The sequence below is a fragment of the Saccostrea cucullata genome, unplaced genomic scaffold (assembly GCF_032062105.1).
Source record: "Saccostrea cucullata isolate Sc308-1 unplaced genomic scaffold, CSIRO_AGI_Scuc_v1 ctg818, whole genome shotgun sequence".
Taxonomy (NCBI): Eukaryota; Metazoa; Mollusca; class Bivalvia; order Ostreida; family Ostreidae; genus Saccostrea; species Saccostrea cuccullata.
Genome location: NW_026921316.1, coordinates 161536 through 186903, shown reverse-complemented (window position 1 = coordinate 186903; position 25368 = coordinate 161536).

Genomic DNA, 25368 nt, shown 5'->3' with positions numbered 1-25368 from the left:
AAAACTCAGAATACATTGGAACAGTCTTATAAAAATCATGAATTTTTACGAGTAAGTGCTATTTATTAAAATACAAAAATATTAAAACAATTTCATTGAATTAATTATTGATCATTTGTTACTCATGCCTAAAAAAAGATCTGGATTAATTTCCGCTAAAATTCCTAAAACTCTCTCTTGATGTTGTAAGTTAACTTGACAGTATATAGGACATCTCTGTTGGGATTCGGGGGGTACACGGTACGAGCAAAGAATCAACTCTTTTCTTACTTTGGAATTAATTACCATTTTAACAATCCGTTCGGAGCATTCTGTTGAATTAAGGAGCAGACAGGATACTTCACAGTATGAACGCCAAGGTATCTTTACATTTCGTCGGGCTAAAGGGATTTAGAGCTAATTTCACTGATTAGAAAAACAACAAAGTTAGAGATCAAATATGTTCAAGGGATAACAAATCATTAGGCCACAGCAAATATGTTAACGCAATTGTTTCTGAACGAAATTACAATTTTGAAAAAAAGGTAATACCTAGAACATACGTTTAAATAATCATTAAATTAATAAAACTAACATCTGTAGACTAACATGTGTGTTCAAATAGAGATCTTATGAAGCTTTGGAATACGTCAGCAATTTATATTTAGTAGCAACAGATAAGAAAAAAACTTGTCCAGTTGAATATGACATATCTTGAACAGGATATTGCTTATAACCGAAAATGCACTAAAAGACTTTTATTGTAAATATAAAATTGAAATAAGACTAAATCCAAAAGTGTTCAAGTTGAAAAGTCCATTCAATCAACACAAAACATAATCAAAGTAAACACGGACCTCTAAAATATCAGAGTTGGGATCAAGTGCCATGGAGGAGTTTCTGATTGACAATATCAATGTGGTTTTTTGGAGACCAGGTATTCCAACAATCTATTGGAATTCCCATGAGTACCAATTGCACCCTCTTACAAGCAGACCTATTTTTATATTCATATGAAGCAGAATTTGTCCAAAATTTCATACGTAAGAAGAATAAAACAATTGCTGTAGCCTTCAACTCGACATTTAGTTATATCTACGACATATTGTAAATTAACAATGCTTATTTCCATTCTTATGTCAATACGATAAATCCCGGTGAGCTTGAGATGAAAGATACCACAGAGTCTGACACATCTCTTTCATATCTGAATATTTTACTTTGAAAAAAAAAGTTAACTGTTAATCTCACAACCAAGCTTTATGATAAATGACATTTTTTTGTACCTTCATCACCTGCATCTGGGGTTTATATCTCTTAGTTGATTTGATACACTAGTGGCTGCTCTACGTAGGAACAATTTTCAAAACGAGGTAAATCATATGCAAACAAGCTGATGAAATATGAAAATGAACAATCTCGTTTAAAGTTATCAGTTTGTAGGTTCTATGGTGGATACAATGACCTTGTCAGCAAATAAAATTAATCATTGAGTCAAATGTTGATTGACGTTTTTCATATTAATTGTTAGGTCATTATTTACTGAATTGTCTACTGATTTTCCCGTTAATTCCTGATCATGACAAGGAGAAAAAGGCAGGTGTGACAGGTCGACAGTAGATACTCACTCCTCCATGGCACCTAACCCAATCTCTGATTTTTTGGAGGTCTGTGTTTGCTCTCCTCCTATGTTGTATTGTTCAATTGTATATATATTTCATTCTCGAATATATTTTTGCTCAGTACACCTGAAGTTTCTTATTCAATGCTGTTAATGTTTATGTGAGGTGTTAAGAGAGGCTTGGTGGAACATTGAATGGAAAATTGTCTGTATCTTCGTTCGTTAGAATTTTATGAAATTTATGAATTCAGTACATGTATGGTAATTCAAATTTATATTAATTTTTGGCGATATTTTGAAATTCAAAATGGCCGGATAATTTTGAAGAATTTGAGAATTTTTTATCAGAATAAGTGGGTTAAATATTCATGGAATTGACCTACGTTTTCGTTAAACCGGTGTTCAGTATGGTTGGCAAAAAAAAAAAACAAAAAAAAAAAAAACAAAGGAACCCAAACATCATTTTTTAAAATCAGTTGTCTAATTAATGTGAAAAAGATATTCACTGCACACATCAATGACACTGAAAAGCTAAAGCAAAAAAGGAACTAAAAGTGCTCTTTATAGGTACTGAAATCAAGAATCGATAATGGTTGACAAGCTGATGAGTGTTATCAAAAAAGAAAGGAAGAAAACAATTCTTTATTGTTTAAAATGCAAAATTGGCAGAACCCACTTTGCATTGTTTGAATAGCAGATGCCTGGAGCTGCGTCACGTAGAAGAAGGATATGGAAATAACGAACAGTATTCAATCTCAACGTCCATTAAACAATATACAAAATAAAAGCAGAGCAAACATCATTTTTTTTTAAACATCAGAGGTGGGATCAATTGCCATGGAGGAGTGAGCATCCCCTGCACACATCACACCCGCCGTGTGCTCGTTGTCATGATCAGGAAATAACGAAAAAAATCCGTCGTCAATTCAGTGTATAAATAATGGACTAACAATTGGTATGAAAAACGTCAGTCAGCATTTGACTCAATGATAAATTGTATTTGCTGACAAGGTCATTTTATCGACCATAGAATTTACGAAATGATGACTTTAAACGAGACTGTTGATATTCTTGTTTCATCAACTTGCTTGTCAATAATTTACCTCGTTTAAGAAATTGTTCATACGTAGAAATGTGATTACTTATGGACTTTTGATTGTAATGTAATCGAAGCAGCATAAAGAGAACCCATAAGTCCAATCTTATGATTTTATATAGAAATCAAATGAATTTTATTAAACTGTAAAAAATTCTTTATATTTATATAAATTTGTGTGTGAATCTTTACTAATTTCTAAAATCAAATATTTAGCTGATTGAAGCTTTCAAAAATTTGCTGACTATTGTTTTCTTAATGTTATATAAAACACAGTTCTTTCAAATATTTTGATGAAAACGAGTGAAATAAAAACAGAGCGGTTTTTGAGAAGCATTATCAAAAAATTTCCATGCTATTTTTTTTTCAAATAAAAAAGAAATAATGATTCTTCTATAGAAAAAAACTTGTTGTGGCCTTGAAATTAGAGATGATGCAAAAGCACTCACTACCTTGAAAAGATAGCAGAAATCATGCTCACGTGATGAAAGTAATAATAAAGCTTAATCTAACTCTGCACCTGTCCTTAATTTCCCTCGAGTCTAGATAAAAATTGAACTATTCTTAATAAGATAACTTTTAGCTGCAGTATTGTTTATTACTTTTTGCATTCATCGGCATCAATTATTTCTGCATCTTCATACTCAGTGTCTGTAAACAAAATGCAAGGTTTTGAGTGCATTTGCGTTCTCTTCAGTATAAGCAAATATCTGATGCCAAGAATAGGATATTTGGTCTCCATTAACCTCAATAAGCGCGCTCTGATTGATAATTAAGATACAGGAGAATATTCGATTGATAGAATGTACATGTATGAAGATTTCACCGTTTTATGACGAAGCACAAGTTTTAATGTATGCTTTGAATTTTAACCACTGTATTTAAAAGTTCTATTTTGCTAACACTTGCTGCAACATGGTGTTGCACTGAATTGTATCATAAAAGGTGATGGTCATGTATTGTATATTTATAACACATTTAAGTCAAAATACAAGCATCAAATCTAGATGGTCAGTGATTCTACATATGCCTGACTATGAGATTGAAGCTTAAACTATTATAAATATAAAATGTACTTTAGAAGTATTTCATTCAATAAATCATAATCACAACAATTTTCCAATGGCGTTATACGTTAAAATAATTAAAGTCGATAGTTAAATGTATTTTCTTTTAACAATACTCCAAAAGTATACTAGTTTAGTTAAAAACTTGTATTCTAAATCCTCTGCTTGTGACCTACTTTTCATGTAAGGGCGATAATCCATAACTACCATTACATTACAGTACTTACCTTCATCACTTGCATATGGCGTTTTAATATCTCAATTGATTCGATACGCAAGATCATGCTCTACGTATGAACAATTTCTAAAACGAGGTAAATTATTGGCAAACAAGTTGATGAAACAAGAATATCAGCAGTATCGTTTAAAGTCATCATTTCGTAAGTTCTTTGGTCGATACAATGATATTGTCAGCAAATACATAAATTTATCAATGAGTCAAATACTGACTGACGTCTTTCAAACTAATTGTTAGTCCATTATTTATACACTGACTTGACGACGGATTTTTCCATTATTTCCCGATCATGACAAGGAGCACATGCCGGGTGTAACCAGTTAGCAGGGGATGCTCGTCTCCATGGCACCTGATCCCACCTCTGATGTTTTAGAGGTCCGCGTTTGCTCTGCTATTATTTTGTATTGTTTTATGGACTTTTATATTGAATACTGTTTGTTATCGCCATATCCTTCATTGCACTTGCAGGGATGTGTAACTCGTTTTTTTTTTTTACAAAATGCATTGCAATACACTAAATTTCCCTTTCCCCATTATTTGTCTACGGATTTTTTCCGTTTGTGTGATCAAGATAAGGCAAACACTGCGGATATGACCAGTCGAGTGGGGATGCATCCTCATGCATGGCAACTGGTCTCACCTATTCTCTCATAGGAGGTCTGTGTTTGTTCATATTCCAATCTTATTAATTCAATGGATATACGTATATCTAAGTTTGATTTCTGTTCGTTACCTTCATATTTTATACATAATAGGTTATAGCTTCATATTTCAATGTAAAGTCGAATTGGCATTTTTGGCATCAGATCGTTATCAAAGAAAAAACTTACAAATTCAAGTTTTAAAAACAAATACGCCCAAATATTTTGGCAAAAAGTTCAATGAACAAGCGTCAAAAATGTTTTAACGATTTTTCTTATTCAGTGAATTATCTTTTCATTTTAAATATATGCCTCATTCATACATTTTTAAATTTTTCTTTTGATTTCTATTATGAATTAGATAAAATTTTTGGTGTAACATTTCTATGATTAGTTAAAAAGATAGATTTTTGAACATTCAAATTTATATCTGAATAAATATAAAACAAATTCAAATCTGTTAACTTTATGAAATTGACTCTGAGGTAGACGGCAGAACTATAAACTTATCGTTCCAAATTCTTTAATATGCAAAAGAAGCAAAAATGTTTTCTCTGAGTTTTTAATAGTTTTCTATATCCAGGATTACTTCTCATATTACTTTTTATACAAAAGAATGTAATTTTCTAATTGCTAGAGAATTTCATCAGATAGCCCGGAAAAGAAGATTAGGGTATTGAAAATCAATTATCTCCCTTGCCTCATTAGTAAAATACGAAACTTAAATATCTTCTATTTGCACAGACAGCACGTTTCAACACATCACTTATCCATTATTTTCCCAAACTTAACCTTCGCAATCAGCACAAGGATACAGAAATGATAGAAATGTGAAATACAATCTGATAGGGCTAATAAATCGCATCAAAAACGGCACAAAACACAAAGCCCGGATTGAACTCGGAAGGTAGGAAATGGAATTAAGCTTAATAACTTCAGATACACTATATCTTAGGTGTCTGGAGAGTATATGAAATAGATACAATTTACCAGAAAATTAGTTTTTCCCCGCCGAAATGCGTCGACGGAAAGATATATTTTGATAAAGATATAGTCGGGAAGATATTTCTGTTATTTATGGAAATGTAGTTCATGTTAAGGTTAGGATTATCATAATTTTGATAAAAGCAGAAGAAGATCAGAAAAAATCTTAAATCCTGAAGGGAACATAATAAAGTCTTAAGCTAAAATTATGAAAAATTTACAAAAAGAAAAAAAGATAATAAGAAATGATACAAATTAAATTTGTAATCACTCTTACAACCTTTTTCCCTGAAGAATTTCGAAACAACAATGCCTTTTACTTTAATTTTCATAAGTTCATTAAAATTCCTACGTTCAATTTTTGTCATACTTATTGCGTACGAAAAGCAATTTGAAACGATTTCATATACATGTAATGTCTTTAGACTATCATGATTTCAAAATATCCTTGCTTACCTTATCAAGTCTTAAAAGTCTCCAAGGACTGAAAGGAAGGGATTGAAATTCAGACTTTGATATCAAGGCGTCTCCAGTATTAAAACCTTTCAGAATCGTCGCTGTTGATAAACAGTAAATCAGCCGAAAAATACAGTGTGCAAAACGTCGAGCGATTCATCTCAATGGAAATGTTCGAGAGATAAAGCGAGGTTTTCTAAATATTTTTTGGAGAAGTGAGAAAGGGATGTGAAAGATTTTAAACCTCATGATAAACACCTACTCTTTTTAAATTCAGAACGAACATTCAAAAAATTCTGAACTAAGAAAGCCTTCCTTTCTGTGATGTCGCTTAATGGCAATTTGTCTATTGTCTATCCGCTATTAGTCAGCACTTTGCTATATTTTGCCTACTGGTCAGTGGCTGACATCTGTTATCTATTTCGTTTGCTTTATATTTTTCAAGAATCAATTCCGAGATCCCAGTTGCATTCTATACAACCTTTGTTTCAACATATAAATACGTAATTGGAACCAGTTAATCATATACAGCATCGAATATACGACAATAGCTCGAATAATTCAGTCCTTGGGTTAACAACCCCAGCAAGATGTTTATCAAATGATAGTTTTTCAGAATGTTACTAGTTACAGAAGCTAAGCTCAAGATCGCATAGCGATATCAACTTAATTACGAAAACGTTTCAGGTGCTTTTTCTTCATTATTTACACGCAGCATAGCAGCCAAACGGATTTGATTTAAGAAGAAAGGAAGAATTTATTTCATCCTGAATATTTGTGAGAGGCCATGCACTCTAAACAAAGCTCACTTATAATACTAGTTGAATATATGAGTTAACGTTTTAAGTATTTTAATCAATCATTTTAAAGGTCTTTTGTAAAACACAATAAAATATATGCAAAAGATGAGAGATTACACACTGAACTATCCCTATTTATAGTTATAGGTGATTAGTTCTATGAAAATGAAAACAAATTATTTACATCAAATCAACTATCTACCATTTTATTTATCATATTATATAACATGATTATTCCCATTTTTTCTGCGACGGATGGTTTAACTTTCTCTTTTTATACAAAGTTCATTACCTATTCCTGCTTATGTTATTAGATATTATCTTCCGGACGTTTTATGGCCTTGTTGTACTCTTAAACAGCAAATCAATAATATTTAATTTTCTTCTGGTCAAAAAATCTCTCTGCTTAAAAAACTGGATTTCCCGAAAGCATAGCCTTTATCTAAAGCCAAATCGAATTTGACACTGTATACGACAAAGCAATAATACCTGATGTATTGCTTAAGATGTTTTCCTCTCTATTGTTTCAAATATCCCTAGATATAGTTAGCAATCAACAATTATCTCTTATACTATGCAGAGTAATCAAATAACTGGAATCTAATCCTAATTTTGTGCATTACAAGTTTGACTAGACCCATCTTTTATTCACTCGAACTGTTAATGATCATTGCTGCTGTTTTGCAAAATCTACATGTCTGAAATGAGAGTTTATCCCCTAGAATTGTTAGCAATCAAATTTCATTATATTTGAAAAATATGAATAAACAACTTTCATATTAACAGAAGTGAATCTTGTGAAAGGGTACTGTATTTCGAGCTTGATAATGCAATATCTAACGAGTTAATTCTGTTTTCTTTGTTGCCCTGTACTATGCCAGTAGAAACGACTCAATGATGAAAGTTATTTTCAGGGAAGAAATAGCGCAAATTATGTTCGTAAAGCCAATGTAAATAGCAGACTTTAACGAATATGAAAATAATTTATCTTAAATGTTTTTCGACTTTTCAAAAAAACAGTAAAACATTTAAAATGTTTGTTTTTTTAAAACCTGTTGCACAATTAATTTATCTTTTTACCCTTTGAGAATAAAGATATTTCTTTCATTGATCTTAAGCCAATCAAAGACGTGAGTAATATACATCTACTATCTTGAAAGACAATCCAATAATGTTTTTAATTTTATCTGGATTTAATCAATTTTCAAACACACTTTGTGGGAATGGGTAATTTTTAATTGCAAGACATATATTGAATTATTTTGATTGTAAAATATAAAACAATTCTTACCTGGCAATGCACCAAAGCATCCGGATAAAAAGCAACTATGTCTATGCCATTTTAATATTTGAAATAAAAATTATCAAACACCAAAAGCTTCACTTCAACTTAATACAGAGTGACCGCCTATTGATTTGGGACGTTTTATATACCCACGGCCGAACTTCGAATTCAATGCACTACCAGATGCATCATTACTCAGCCAGTGTAGAACACAAGTCATAAAACAAGACTTATTCATTTATATTCTCAGTCGAGTATTGCTTTTTTCCTGTATATTATGGAACTGTTTCTGTTATAGCACTCATTGTAATTAAAACTATAATTGGTAAGAAGGGAATGCCGCCGAGAGCCTTACTATGAAATTAGGGAAACAGATGTCACTTTTTACGGAATTTCCTAGATTTATCAGATCCATATCTGAGATTATAACGGAAACAACCCGGATGACCAGCGTCATCATTGATTATAACGGGTTCTCTGTTATTTCATTCTAAAATTTGATAACAGTTTATATCATTAGAACAGATAATGACATTCAATATCAATCAGAGCTCAAAACTTGTTGAATACGAAAATGTACTTTAAATCAATCTTTCAATGATGACAAAAAATAAGCAAATTCAGGAAAATACAAGTACATCTGATCCGATTCTCGGAAAGGAAGCTATTTTGGGATATCAATTTGAATTTGTTATCCAAATAATTGTGTGGAGATAACAAGATCAAAAGTCCATTTAATATCAAAAATTAGAAGTAGAGCAAAAGAGGACTTCTAAAACGCCAGAGATAAGATAAGGTCCCATGGAGGAGTGATCACCCCACGCCGACTGGCGACATGCTCCGCAATGATCTCATTGTCATGATCGGTATATAACAGAAAAATCCTTCGAAAATTCAGCGTGTAAATAATGGCCTTACTAATAAATTAAAAATACTGAGAAGGATATGGAGATAACGAACAGTATTCAATCTCAACGTCCATTAAACAATATACAAAATAAGAGCAGAGCAAACACGGACCTCTGAAACATCAGAGGTGGGATCAGGTGCCATGGAGGAGTGAGCATCCCCTGCCGACCGGTCACACCCGCCGTGTGCTCGTTGTCATGATCAGGAAATAACGGAAAAAATCCGTCGTCAATTCAGTGTATAAATAATGGACTAACAATTGGTATGAAAAACGTCAGTCAGCATATGACTCAATGATAAATTGTATTTGCTGACAAGGTCATTGTATCGACCATAGAATTTACGAAATGATGACTTTAAACGAGACTGTTGATATTCTTGTTTGATCAACTTGCTTGTCAATAATTTACCTCGTTTAAGAAATTGTTCATACGTAGAGCACGCTCTTGCGTATCGAATCAACTGAGATATATATACTCCGTATGCAGGTGATGAAGGTATATTGCTGCATAAGTAAGGGAAGTTGACGATAGAAAACTTAAAGTCATCACGTTTATCATATAGCTTGGTTGTTAGATTACCATTAGTGTCTTTTTCAAGTAAAATATCCAAGTATGAAGCAGAAGTATTGTGGTATCTTTTATCTCAAGTTCACCAGGATATATCGTATCGACGTAGGAATGGAAATTATCATTATTAATTGACAATACGTCGTCGATATATCTAAATGTCGAGTTGAAGGCCACTTCTTCTTCTTTTCTTCTTTTCACGCATAAGATTTTGTATAAATTCTGCTTCATATGAATATAATACTGAATACTGAAAAAAAGCTGTTTTATCATCAAAAAATACATTTAAACTTTATTTTGATATGCTTTGGCAAAATGATTTCGATATATACATGTATCATCATATATTTGAATGCTACTAAGCAAACAATTTCTAAATATGTAGAGAATGGAAGAAACTCAATGCTGTTTTCTGGGTTTGTATTGCTTGTTATATAACTTTTCATATTTTTTGTTCCCTTTAATCACTATGGATGCGTTTGGAATCGTTCCATTTTTTTTTAATTTTATCTTGAGTGAGTACAGTGTACTATTAATACATGATTTTTTTCACTGTTTTTGAGTCAATCGTGCTTTAAACTTTAAAAATCAGTATGAAAAGGTTAAAACAAAGGTAAAAATGTATTAACTTTTGCATTTACTTGGTTACTTAGTTGTTACCACTTGAATGTTTCAAATTTATTTTTGTGGACTATAAATGATGACAAACATAATTTTACGAAGGCTTGTAAGTTGTGAGAATATAGAGATGTCAACATATACAGGTGGGGGCGTCAACTTTTGACACTCAAGGTCATTGGGTAAGGAGGGTTCTATATCGAGCCAACGTCTATCGTGACACGGGACCTTGGTTTTTAAGATCTCATCCGGAGGACCCTCACCTCATCTGATCACTCCATTCATCATTGACAGGGGACGATTATAAGAATTAGATCGCAACATTGTGGAATCATTAAACGTAAGATTCAAATTCAACGTAAAACTATAAATAAAGTGACCTTCAAAATAATTCAGGGAACACTGTCTAGTTTGCTGGGTATGCCAAGGTATTAACGATAGTTGGAAACGTGGCATAATTTGCATAATTGGCATACCCAACAAACTTGACAGTGACTCTTTACATATTTCCATTTCATTGTGAAACAAAGACAGACACACAAGATTCATATGCATATTAGGCCTTTTCAGCCCTTAATCTTTCACTTGGCGAAATTTACATTCAGTAGCTAAGATTGTGTTTTTCTTATTGATGTGATTAATATTTGATTATAATCCTTTGTTTTAAATCAAAACTGATTTAAATCAATTGTTCAAAATAAAAAAAAATGATCCTTTCTACATTCAGTGTGCTTTCTCGAGTTGTCTTTCTTTCATTGCATGAAGATTATTGCTACTTTTTGTTTTATTATAAACATTACTTTGGTCACACACCAGCCAGGGCCTTTAATTTCTCACATATTTTGACTTCTTTTATTTGTACCACTAAGATAATCTTTAGGATGCATTATCAACTAGGAACTATTGAAAAAAGGCACTTTACAACATGGCATTTGCACTTTATCTGATAGAAGGGTGTTTCTATTTTTGAAAAGTTAATTGTGGCGTATAGGAGTATACTTTGAAATCAATTTTAAGAGAAGTTTATATTTGTCACTTAAACCACAAGAATGCGATTTTTACAGTTTCTCGGGCCAGTTTGATATACCTCTCTGCTGTTTAGATAGTATAACATTTGTTAAAAATATTTTTTTCAATTTTCACATTAAGCTTTCAGTAAAAGTAAATAAATTTCTTTTCGGTTACATTAATAATGTTTGGGGGAAAATTGGTGTTCCTGGGGGTCGAACCTGGTTGTTTTGGTGTGCAGGGAGGCGTGTGCGTTGATTTGGTTATCCAGTTGGTTCATATTGCGTTGGTACTATTTATTTATCTCACTTATGTGTTTCACTAATTTAGATCTATTTTAGGGTCTATTTTGCGGCAAGCGGTGATTCGGTCTACGGGTATTTAAACTCGTGTTTTATGTTCTTTTGTCATTCGACAAAAGTTAGCCACGACTTATCAGTTAGATTTAAAGATGTTCGATTCAGACGGTAGCGAGCAATCTCCACGTGGTAGTCCGAGGATAAGTGTTACTCACGGCCAAAATAGAGGCGCGTCCAACAACGAGTTTAGCCGCAACTGTTCGCAAATATTGAATGAGGACCTGTCTACGCTCTTGCAAGTTATATGCAGAACAAAAAGGTGTTTTTAAAGAAGTTAGAAGCCAAAATTTCAACTACATGTAACGTTTTCAGAGAAAGTTCTGTTGATTCAAGTCAAAACATCACAAAGAAAGGTACATGTACAAGTTTTTAACATATTTACAAAGTGACTTTTGAAGTATTGATAAATATATTGATTAAGTGACGTTTTGAATGGTAACAAAATAATCAAAAAGCTGTTCTTCATATTAAATACCTAAAAAAAAAAGTTATAAGAATTGCAGATAAGTAGGGCCGGGATGTGGCCAGTGAGTATAAGGACCCTCCACAGATATTCACCTAAAATGGTAAAAGATATATTGTTTTGTGAAAAAGAGCATGTAAATGTACAAACGGTTAAAGGAAATCTAGTAAATAACATTTCTTAATTTTGCTTACAATGTATACCATACGTTATTTATCATTTATAGTTCTGTGTAAAATGCATCATGATGGTACACTTGTTCCAAAATGGGTATCTTCGCTTATTTACCTAGGCTGGTTATTGCAGATGGAAAATTTAAAGATTTTGTGATTTCATTTTGCTATAATGAATATGACAAACCAAGAATTTTTTTTTCACTGCATAATCTTATAAGAAAGTGTTTTCCCTGGAGTGACATTTTTGTCCAACGTTTCATGTTAATTTTGATATTTGACTTATTCTGGCGATTGTGTTTCTGTTCTGAAGTATTGGAAGTCAGACTGGATATTCTGCATCGTAAGGTGAGTGCCTAATTTGATTAATATTTGTATTGATTGGCTGAATATTGTGTATTGATTGGCCTTTGTTTTGAATAAAAATTAATTTAAATCAAAATGTTTTGTAGGCTCAATATATAAAAAAAAAACTGTTATGCATGTTAGTTAAGGCTTACAGCCAGGATAAATACTACATTTTTTTTTCAATTGTTCACTATTCGAATTCAACTGCTTCTTTATAAAATTAAAATTTTATATGTTAACGTTTTGTTATGATTTCAGTTCTTCAGCCATTCTTGGGTACAATTGGGAATTCATGTTAAGATATATTTATCGCATTAAAATTAAAGTAAACTTTTTACAAGACACGTTTTTCTATTCCATCCTTGGTGTTCAACATTAAATAGTGTCTTGTTTGTAAATCACACACCCTAATTTTCATGCAGTGGTATCATGAGAAAAATTTGTTTCCAAACCCGTGTTCTGACTAACTTGTGAAAATGACTTTTGGGGGAGCTTTGTGACTCTACAAAAACTTCAATGAACAATAAAAAACTTATCACATTTAATATTATTTCCTAGTCTTTAGCTTAAAAGTAACGTACAATTTATTTGATTTGCATATTATATATATCTTTTTCAGGAGAGAGCTGTGCAACATTATCAATATTACCTTTTACGATACTCATGTGGTAATTCAAATTAGAAGCTTCAAGACTGACATATACAGAAGGGACAAGGAGGTGCTTCAGCTACAGCCAATGGCTGATAGATCCTTGAAGGCTCATGGACGGTGGAAGAGTGAAATAGCAGAGGACGGCTGTGTTAAGGACAGGACAGAAAAGGTTCTATTTGTACATAAAACGGTATTGAAATCAAATTTTTTTTCTTTACATATTTCCCTCAGACGTTTTTTATTCGAATCTGGCTAACATTGTCGCCTCCTCTATATTTGTGTTTGAGTTGTTTTTGTATATGTAGAGAATATGAAATAATTTATGTTCGTCTGAGCGTATAAATTTCTTTTCGGTTACATTAATAATGTTTGGGGGAAATTGGTGTTCCTGGGGGTCGACTTTGGTGTGCGGGGAAATCCAGTTGGTTCATATTGTTGGTAAGTGTTTCAGAATTTTAGTTATATATTTGTATTTAAACATGTTCTTTTGTCAAAAAAGTTAGCCACAAGTTTTCCAATTTTCTTTTACTTTTATTTAATGCAGAATTCTTTTGTAGATTGATGCTTAGTTTCTTTGAAGTAGATCCGATTCCTAGTCTGGAGTTGCATAGCATTTTGATATAGAATACAATTGCTAAAATCTCTCGCTGAAAAACTGTTTTGTAGTGGTTCATAGCTACATAACATTTAGTGGAAATGTGTTTTCATTTAGTGTTTAAAATTTCTAATATGTATTTTGCACAGCTCTTTAAACAAGTCAATTTATTGTACATTATTTAGTGACATTTTTTCGTTAAGTTTGTGAAGCTTCATTTCGTTTACCTCGCATTTGCTGCGGAAAAGTTTTTTCAACATCAATGTTGTTTTTTTCTTAGAAAAAATTGTGTTCATACATTCAGTTATGGAGGTCAAAACAAGTGACACATACATGTATAACATCGTGTTAAAATAGTTACCTTCTTGTTCTGTGATATTTGATCATCTATTTTTTCGATACATTGTAGAAGGAAGGTAAAGAGTTGGTACCATCGAAGACACGTGTTTGTAAATTTATCGTGTTGTATTTACATAAGGAAAATATTTGTACCAATCAGTTTTATTAAATCTGGCTAACATTGTCATATTTGTGTTTGAGTTGTTTTTGTATATGTAAAGAGAATATGAAATAATTTATGTTCTTGAGCGACGCGAAGATTCTTAAAAAATAGCTTTTTCGTAATGTTGTTTATTTTTAAATTTAAATTTTCATTAAATCTTGAACGAAGATTCTTAATAGTCAGATTTTTTAATTTAAATTTATTAAATCAATAGATACATATCTCATAGGTATGTGCAGCAATATTTCTTTTATCACCTGCATACGGAGTTTACATATCTCAGTTGATTCGATACGCAAGAGCATACTCTATGTATGAACAATTTCTAAAACGAGGTAAATTATTGACAAACAAGTTAAAGAAACAAGAATTTCAGCAGTCTCGATAAAAGTCATCATTTTGTAAGTTCTAAGGTCGATGCAATGTCCTTTTCAGCAAATACAATTTATAATTGAGTCAAATGTTGACTGACGTTTTTCATACTAATTGTTCGTCCATTATTTATACACTGAATTGACGACAATTTTTTCCGTTATTTCCCGTTAATGACAAGGAGCACACGGCGGGTGTGACCGGTCGGCAGAGGATGCTCACTCCACCATGGTACCTGATCCCACTTCTGATGTTTTAGAGGTCCGGGTTTGCTATGCTCCTATATTGTATTGTTTTATAGACATGTTGAATTTGAATACTGTTTGTTATCTCCATATGTTTCATTGAAAACACATCATCAACATGTTTCAAAAGCACAAAAAAGTGTTGTCTTTTTCTCATGTTGAAGTTAACACAGCTATTACACAAAACTAATGTCCATTGGTTATTATCCAGCAGTTTGTTTGGAGATCAGGAGCCCGTTCTGCTAAAGACCTTAAGACTAAGACTCAAAACCTCATTTTATTTTTTTTTTATGCAAATATCAACTATTCTTTTTAGAATTGTTAGTTTAAAGATATAATACTACATATCATTTAAAATACACTGTAATTGAAATTATTATAAACATATTTTTATCAGAAAAATACAAAGAATTAAATTTTTGTCTAAAGGACAGTGGATACAAAATAATAATAAAAAAAAAAACAACAAAATTTAGTTGAAAAAAAAATTAATTTATATGAGTAAAACGAACACGTTTACCGCAAGGTTTTTGATTTTTTCAAGTTTCACAATAATGGGTTTTATAGTGAAAATATTTTGTATTGATTAATAAGAATGGTTGCAGAAAGGCATAGTTTCAAGCATCAAAGAGGGTTTACATAAAATATTTTAGAAATTTAAAAGTGGCACCATTTGGGAAAAATTAGACTAAAAAATATATACAAATCAGGTACATGCCATATCACATTCCTAAGCTTATCAAGCGGACCTATTTTTTTGTATTCATATGAAGCAGAATTTGTGCAAAATCTTATTGTGAAAAGAAGAAACACTTGCTGTGGCCTTTAACTCGACATTTAGATATATCGACGACGTCCTGTCAATTAACAACGGTAGTTTCCATTCCTATGTCGAAACGATATATCCTGGTGAGTTTGAGATCAAAGATACCACAGAGTCTGATACATCTGTTTCATACTTGGATATTTTACTTGAAAAAGACATTAATGGTAATCTAACAACCAAGCTTTATGATAAACGTGATGACTTAACTTTTCTATCGTCAACTTCCCTTTCTTATGCAGCGATATACCTTCATCACCTGTATACGGAGTTTACATATCTCAGTTGATTCGATACGCAAGAGCATGCTCTCCATATGAACAATTTCTAAAACGATGTAAATCATTGACAAACAAGTTGATGAAATAAGAATATCAGCAGTCTCGTTTGAAGTCATCATTTCGTAACTTCTATGGTCGATACAATGACTTTGTCAGCAAATACAATGTACTATTTATCATTGATTCAAATGCTGGTTTACGTTTTTCATACTAATCGTTAGTCCATTATTAATACATTGAATTGACGACGGATTTTCCCGTTATTTCCCGATCATGACAAGGAGCACACGGCGGGTGTGACCGGTCAGCAGGGGATGCTCACTCCTCCATGGCATTTAATACATCTCTGATGTTTTGGAGGTCTGTGTATGATCTGCTCTTTTTTTCTATTGTTTTATGGATTTTTGAGCTTCAATACTGTTCTTTTTCTCTGAAGATTTCATTCAATAAGCATATTTTTGACATTTTTTGACAAGTGGTTACAGGCATTTTTCTTGTATTGATCAGGTGCATATTTAAACATGGGAAATTAAACATAAAAACAGAAAAGTCCGAATGCCTCCAAAATCAAATGATTGTCCATTGAAATATGCAAAAATACTCTGTTATGTTTGGAGGATTTTGTGATTGGTGTTCAATCTTACATCCAATCAATGAAGAAAGAGTTTCAAGGAGCCAAAATTATTACTTCCTGCAGCTGTTTTGTCAATTTACATTATTTCAACAATGCAAAAAATATCGATGACAAATTTAACTTCTTCGATTCATGTTCTTTTCCAGACTTCCTAAATACAAAATTTGTGGTCCAACCTTTGAAAAATGTTTAAAAGAAAATATGGTTTTACTAGATATTAAGAGGTTATTAATTTTAAAAAAATATTCATTACTTATGAAATATTGTTATAGATTTTTTTTTTATCATTTTGACATAAAAAGGAATCTTCCTTTAAAAATATTTTTGATGTGAAAGGAGTTTATTTTTACGTCTCAGGTTCGAATCCCATTGTTGAACGTTGATAAAACAAGAATATTAACAATCTTGTTTAAAGTTATTATTTCTCAAGTCCTTTTGTTGATAAAATGAATTTGTCACCAAACACACTTTTGTTTAGTTGCATGCTGATGGGCATTGTTTCGTTTTTCGTTTTAATTGTTAGGCCATTATTTACACATTGAATTAAATTTCACCGTTTGCTTGATAACGACAGGACATGTGTTAGCTCCTCCATGACACCTGACTGCACCCCTGATATTTGAAATGGGCAATGTTTTCTATGCTCCCAGTTTTGTATTGTATCAGTGGACTACCGAGGTTGATTACTGTTCGTTATTTTCATTCTGAAATTTGAAGATAAAGGTAATTGCAGCAATATTCATTTTTTTTTTTTAGCAAAATGACACAGATAAAACTATAAAGAGTGAAATTCTACACTAAAAAAAACTTTTAAACATTGTAGGAAATGTTAGTTAATTAATGCAAATTCATGTACATATAATAGCCTGAAATAACAAAAAATGTTAAAATAACTAAATTATTAAAAAGTGAGATTCCTTTTCATATAAAAATGATAAAAAAGTTTATAACAAATATTACATATTTAATAATTAAATATTTTTAAAAATAGTGACATTAAAATACTAACAAAGCTGGCGATTAAGATTCTTTTAAACATCCTGCAAATTTGGGACTGTATCATATCAAAAACAAATATATTCTTAAATGTCAGAATCCTATTTCAAAATATCTATTTACAAGTGAAATACTGTTTAAAACTAATTAAAATATTGAATTAAGAATAAAAAACCAGAAAATAAACAAAAGGCCAATAAGTGTCAACTCTGAAAAGAGAAACTTTGTCACTGCTGTTCTGTTTCAGAATATTTTAAAAAATATTTCTCTTTCTCAATTTTCATGAAAAAAAAACTTATACTGTGTTTCCGTCTAATTCCAAATATCAATCAGTCATTTTATCATAACATGGATGATATTTCAATATTCAAATAAGAGGTTGTAGTTGTACTGGAAGAGGAGATTTCTTCCATAATTTATAAGGGCATGAAATATATGGAGATAATGAATGGTATTCAAGCTTACGAAACACACTTTTGAAGCAGAACAAGCACGGACCTCTATAACATCAAAGTTTGGATCAGGTGCCATGTAGGAGAGAGCATTCCCTGACGACCACACACTGTGTGCTCATTGTCCTGATCGTGAAATATATGTTACATAAAAATTCTTCAAGAATTCATTGTGTAAATAATAACCCAACAAATAGCATTAAAACTTTAGTCAGCATTTGATTTAATGTTACATTGTTTTTGATTTCAGGGTAATTGTATTGACCATAGAACTTATAAAATGATGGCATAAAACTGCTGATATTTTTGTTTCAGCAGCTTGTTTGTTAAAAAAACTTACCTCGTTTTGAAAAATGTTTGTACATAGAGCATGCTCTTCTGCATCGAATCAACTGAGAGATATACAAAGGCTGTTCAATAAATAATGTCCTGAACTGTATGACATACAATACAGATATCATATGACATTAAGCTTCACTTTCTCTCATTATTTAATCTTTAATGAATTTATAACAGTTTATGTGACCACTTTTCATCACATAGTTTCATTGTGAGAAGCTGGAAAACAAGGGCTATTCGAGACACTGCATTATAAATTGAATGGTAAAGAATAAGTAAACTAGAGTGAAAATAAAAGCTTCATTAAAGCTGTTGTAAAACTTGTTAAAAATCTCAAAGAAATATTCACTGAAATATGTGACATTTACAGCAACCAATACCTGTTTTATAGACAAATAAGCAGGTGGATTTCAATGATAAAAAATTATTTAATGGGCATCAAAAATGGGTACCGTCCTTGCCAACATAAAAATTATAACAACTTATGTACTGTTTGCCAAACTTCAACAAATAATTTTTGATGATGTATGATTGACTTTCAGATACATAGCAAATTTGATAGACATTATTTCGGGAGTAGTTTACACTGTTTGTAAGAAACGTTTGACGGTAAAAAAGCTTAGTACTCAAAAGTCACCCTATATTTTGAAAAATGAGTGAAAATGACAGCGTGTACGAATGCCTTAACATTTATTCTAAAATATCAGTAATTGTAGTTATCCACGTTTGATTGAAATTCAAACAGATAATGAAACTTGAATCTATTGCTTAAAACACTCAAAACAAAATTTACCATAAGATGTACTTGATAAAATCAGCGAAGGTCTGAGATGAGCAAAGAATTGCAAGAGCACAAGGACAGATTTATATAGATAGTTTAATTTTTGGAGTAGGCTAGAAAGCAAATGTTTTGCAAAAAATCGAAAGGTTTATTAGAGGAAGGAACCAGAATCAGGATTTCACTACATTAAATTTCTTCATGACAGCGTCCAAACCCGCACGCCCTGAAGAGTTTTTAGGATAACAGAAAGTTAACTTTTTTCACATTAACAATATTTGTCAGATCTTTTGCCTTTTGACTTGTTTGATTTTTTAAACTTGAAAAAAAAAACCTTTCAGAAGGAAGAAACGAGTCCAGAAAATCATAAGATCTGCCATTTTCCAGTATACTAACGGTCATACCCAAAAATGAGTTCTAAAAACAATCAGAAATTGGATAAAAAATGTTACGAACATGTGTTCTAATAAAAAGAGATTAATAAGTTAAATCATGAAAACTAAATCATTGAAAAGCGTCTTTTGCTTCTTTCCGAGCACCCAGGACATTATTTATTCAACAGTCCTCGTAAACCTCGAAAGCAAGTGATGAAGGTAGATTGCTGCATAAGTAATGAAGTTGAGAATTGAAAAAATAAAGCTTGGTTGTTAGATTACCGTTAACGACCCATTCAAGTAAAATATCTAAATATGAGACAGATGTGTCAGAGTCTGTGGTATCTTTTGTTTCAAGCACACCAGAATATACCGTATTGGCACAAGAATGTAAATAACCATTGTTAATCGACCAAAGAACTTACGAAATGATGACTTTAAACGAGATTGTTGAGATACTTTTTCATCAATTTTTTGTCACAAATCCCGCTTATATATTCATGAAAGCTTAAAAAACGTTCAAAATTATTCAATATTGTATTTGTTCTATATAAGAATTTTGTGGAACAATATTTTTATCCTATTAAGTTTATATCGAAAGTGTGACGATATTTTATTCGGACTTAAGGTATTCATTGATAAAAAAATATTAATTATCTTATAAGACTGATGCAACAGACTTTTAAAAAAGATTTCTGTTATGAGTATGTATTTTTAGCTGCATCTGAATAACATGTAGTTAAACTGTTTGATGTTTCCTTTTAGTTTTTGAACAGTTTCTTTAGTGATGCAACAGAAAGAATATACCAAATTAAAATTCTCATTTGCGTTTAATTTGTTGAAGACATTGATTATTACGATGATTGACCTTGGACGACAAACTCCTGTGTGAATACCATTAATATGTTTTTCTCTTTACAAGGCCAATGTTTTGCATAAATACTGATGATGTTTAGTTTATGATATGTCAAAAAGTTCGTTTTAAAATAACATACTATATTATAATCATAATAAGTATCTGAAATTATTATGTATCTTTATCTTGAATCAAAGGAAGATAACAATAATCTAGTTTGAAGTGTTGTGCATGTATGGTACCCATAGAGTCAGGCATAAGAAAAATGATACGCGTTTTAATAATTCGTAACAAGTATACATAGTAGGATTATTCCTAGATCTTTTAAAGATTTGAATTTATTTTGAGCATATATCATTTATTCCGAATTATAAAGTATGTGTTATATAGGTTTACCCATAGATATATAAACTTGACAAAATTAATTTACCAAGCAATGACTGAAGGAAAAAGTAATAATTGAATTAATTTAAAAGATGATTGACAAGCTCTGTAAGTAACGGTAAAATAAACTGCTTGTTTTCTTGTCTTAGAAATAATTAGATTCCAGATCACATCTAATTTAATAAACTGTTTTTATTTTGGAATGTTTCCTATCTATGTAAAGTATAATTCATCTATTGTACTGAATCAGTCGGCTACATTTGTTTAGATTAAAATATGAAGAAAAAAAAGTTAGAATATGTGCTTCTTATTATGAGTAGATTCATATCCCATGCTTTGATAGGACACATTTATTTTGACGTAATAATTACAAATTCGTGTCAAAGTACTTATATAATATAGGATGATACAATATGATAAAATATAATGTATATTACTATTCTTATGCAATATAATTAAGTATACCATTACTAGCTTTATTTAGCCATATTCTCTTTGATAAAACTTGGTTCTGTTCTTAATAAAATCAGATTTATCCAACACAAAGACTTTTTGCAGTTTGTTTTAGCATAAATAAAAAGTGGTGATAGCAAGTAGTTTTCAACCTTAAAATTCCAATGAAACAAACCCAAAGAAATAAAGGGAAAACAGTACAAGGTCTTATTTACCTCACCAATATACGTGTTAAAATAAAGAAGCTTCTGTACTGGATAAAAATGCAGTTGTGAAATTTCTGCATGAATAAAATTGTTTTCTTTTAAAAATGTAAAATTGAAATAAGTGCGTAGAGCTCGTTACTGCATTTATTTATTTTACCTTGGTTTTCTACAGTTTCTTTTAATGTGATTTACAATATTGTCAAGTAAAAGGCCGAATGAAATAACATTTTTCATTTTTTGAAATTTCATTTAATCCTGCAACACAGATTTAGACAATTAACAATACACAGAAGTAATTTAAATGTCAAAATCAGCATCTAACCAACATTTATATTTTTTTCCATTCATATCAAGTTTGTAAGGTGCTGAATTTATAATATGTGTTCTTAAATCGAAGACCTTGGCTCACAACATTCGTATTTATTTGAATCTATAGTATGCAAATGAGAAGAAATTGTTTGTTACTAAATCATGAAGTTTAAAAATAGTATCTACTTTAGTATTTTGAAAGACATTGCCAGCAACAAATTAGTATAGTATATAGGCAGGTCAAGCCTTTTGTAATAAATTTAAAGATAAAATGGAAAAAAATAAAATTTAAATTATTTACTAAGTTAAAAATAAATAATGTATTTACTCCCCAGCTTTATGTTAATGAGATTCCAAGTTTTACTTCGTTCATAATAGATTATCGTCACGTCCTTTTGATGATGTATCACAGCATTTGTTGCACATGCGTGAAGTTCTAGTTGCAGGATATCCTATCACCTTGTGTAGTAGAGGTCAACAAAATGACAGTCCCATGACAGTTAACCATAAAACCTTTTAAAAATACTATTTTAAAAGCAAAAGCATGATGTGACACTAATTTTATTTACCGCATTTTGTATTAATTGCAGGTAATGTAAATAAGATAATTCTACACACTAGAAAAAAACTGTTCTGATTTATTTTGTGCATTGTGCACATATTAATAAGCTGCTTTCATTGTTTCTCCGTAGAAGTTGAGCCTGAATTCTTTTCTTCAAATATCATCATATATAGTTCAGTACCGTAATTTATTTCTCATCATGTATTATTCATTTTCATTTAATCCGGCATCTTTAGCAAAGACAAATTTCCAAGTGGCAAATTTATTTTATTGGAGGATGTCCTTTAACTTTTTTTTTATTCGGGGCACGTTTTGTTTCCAGCAACGTATGATGATTGACGAATTGAAAGAGAAAAATCCACTGGCTAAGTGGATACACCTATCACTGTTCATATTTATAAAGTGTAAAGTACAGGATATAATAAGAAATTGTTATTACAAAGCATTGTATATTTTATGGTTTCTGTTTTAAATATCTGAAGAAGTATTTGAAATCTCACAGAACCAATTAATTACATGTATGATTGTTTGCTTAATCTAGATTTTAAACCGGCAAATAAAATCTTATCAGTCGATATTGTTCATAGTGGTTTCTGAAGTCCAAATATTATTATGCATTTTTAAAATTAAATACTAAAAAGAGAGTGCATCTTTGTTGGGTTTTTTGCATAAAAGTATTTGATATATGTGTTCTAAGAAATTAATTAGGACATATATGAGATAGAAGATAAGCAATGTGAAATGCAATGTCTGAAAAAAATTGATCTTCATCCAAATATTAATTCTGTCATTTTTCATTTCTGAAATCATAATGAAGATTTTACAGATTTCACCCAAAAAGAATCAATAAAAGCCTCGTTCTTTACTCCTCACTAAAATATTTACATTAGTGAAAGAGAAACGTCAGATGTACCGTGCAACAATATATTTGAGATGTGATGTAATTACATTAAGATATTTAAAAATTTCAAGAAACTTTTTAAAAAGTTGAAATCACAAAAGTTTATCAAAATCAACTACATAAAAACATGACTTTTCAACTTTATATACAACCATTCCCCACGATAAATTAAAGTCCAGGCTTTCTGATATTTGTTGACAACTGCTTTTTCAATCAATATGGAACTCGTAAATTTATCATACCTTGTTATGGTCCTTTGCAAAATTATTTTATTAAAACACTCTAATTGTGCAATGTACACACAAGTACTCCGAATTTAATATAAAAAGATGCTTGAGTTTCTGATTGACAACAGAAATTTTTTTTTTTAGACCAGGTCTTCCAACAATCTATTGGGATATCTCATCGGTACCAGTTGCCTCCTGCTATAAGCAGACCTATTTTTGTACTTCTGTCCAAAATCTTATATATGAAAAAAAAAATTTAGCTGTTGCTTTCAATTCAAAAAAGAAACTTCACTAGTCAATGGCCCTGTGTGCCGAGTATAGGACAAAATTTGCAGCTCTCCGACGGGAAGTGGTGGCGTCTCCATAAAAGTGAAAATTTTCGAGAAGGACGTTTAACAACAAACAATCAATCAGTCTATCAATCAACTCGACATTTAAATATATCTATGACGTATTGTCAATAAACAATGGTTATTTCCAGTCTTATGTTGATAAGAGATATCCCGGAAATTAAAATAAGATACCACAGAATCTGATACATCTATTTATCATTTGGAATTTTTACTTGAAAAAGACATTTAAGGTAATCTAACAACCAAGCTTAATGATAAACGTGATGACTTTAACTTTTCAATCGTCAACTTCCCTTACTTACGCAGCAATATAGTTTCATCACCTACATAAGGGGTTTATATTTCTCAGTTGATTCAATATTCAAGAGCATATTTCACTTATGATCAATTTCTAAAATAAGGTAGATTATTGACAGGTAAGTTCCTAATACAATATCAGCAGCCTCGTTTAAATGCATCATTTCGTAAGTTATATGGCCGATACAATGAATTTTTCAGTATATATATACAATCTATCATTGAGTCAATTGATGACCGACGTTTTACATTCAAGTGTTAATCCATAATTTTCATACTGAATAATCGACGGATTTTTTCGTTATTTCCATTTCATGCGTACGACTGGAGTGACCGGTCGGCAAAGGATTCTTACTACTCCATGGTGCCTGATCACACCTCTGATGTTTACAAAGTCTAAGTTTGCTCTGTTCCAAATTTGTGTTGTTTAATGGATTTTTGAGCCTTGATTCCATTCGTCATTCGTATTCATATATTTCATTTGAAACAATTCTCAAAATGAAGCTTAAAATTAAAATCTTTTTGTGCAATTAAGATTTTGTTTCATATGATGCGATAATCTTTTAAATCTAAGAAAGTTTTTTCAAATGCTGATATTTTCTCTTCTGTGGCAATTCGTCAATGAATTTTTGTACATGAATGCTGTTTTTTATCTCACAATTTTATTATACGAGAAGTTTTGCATTGCTATCACAAGCTCTTTTTTTTTACCATGTATTATTTCTGTATACATGTATTTGCATATACATGTATATAATTTAAATAGCAAGCGAAGTACAAATAAGTACAGTGTATTAAATACAGTTTTTTCAAATGTCGTGATGCAGTGGTTAGAGCGTCTGCTCTAGATTCGCGATGTAAGGAGTCAATCGTTACGTCGCGGGTTCGAATCCCACTGTGGGACCCGGAAACCGGCCCTTCGGATGAGACCGTACATGTATAAACCGAGGTCCCGTTTCGCTGTAGGTGCTGGCACGAAAGTGATCCCTCCCTGCTCAATGGCCCTGAGTGCCGAGTTTAGGTCAAAATTTGCAGCTCTCCATCTGCAAGTGGTGGCGTCTCTATATGAGTGAATAATTCTCGAGAAGGACGTTAAACAACACACAATTAATCAATCCAAACGTCAGGATACCTACCAACTGTATAGTTTTTCCTCCTAGAAT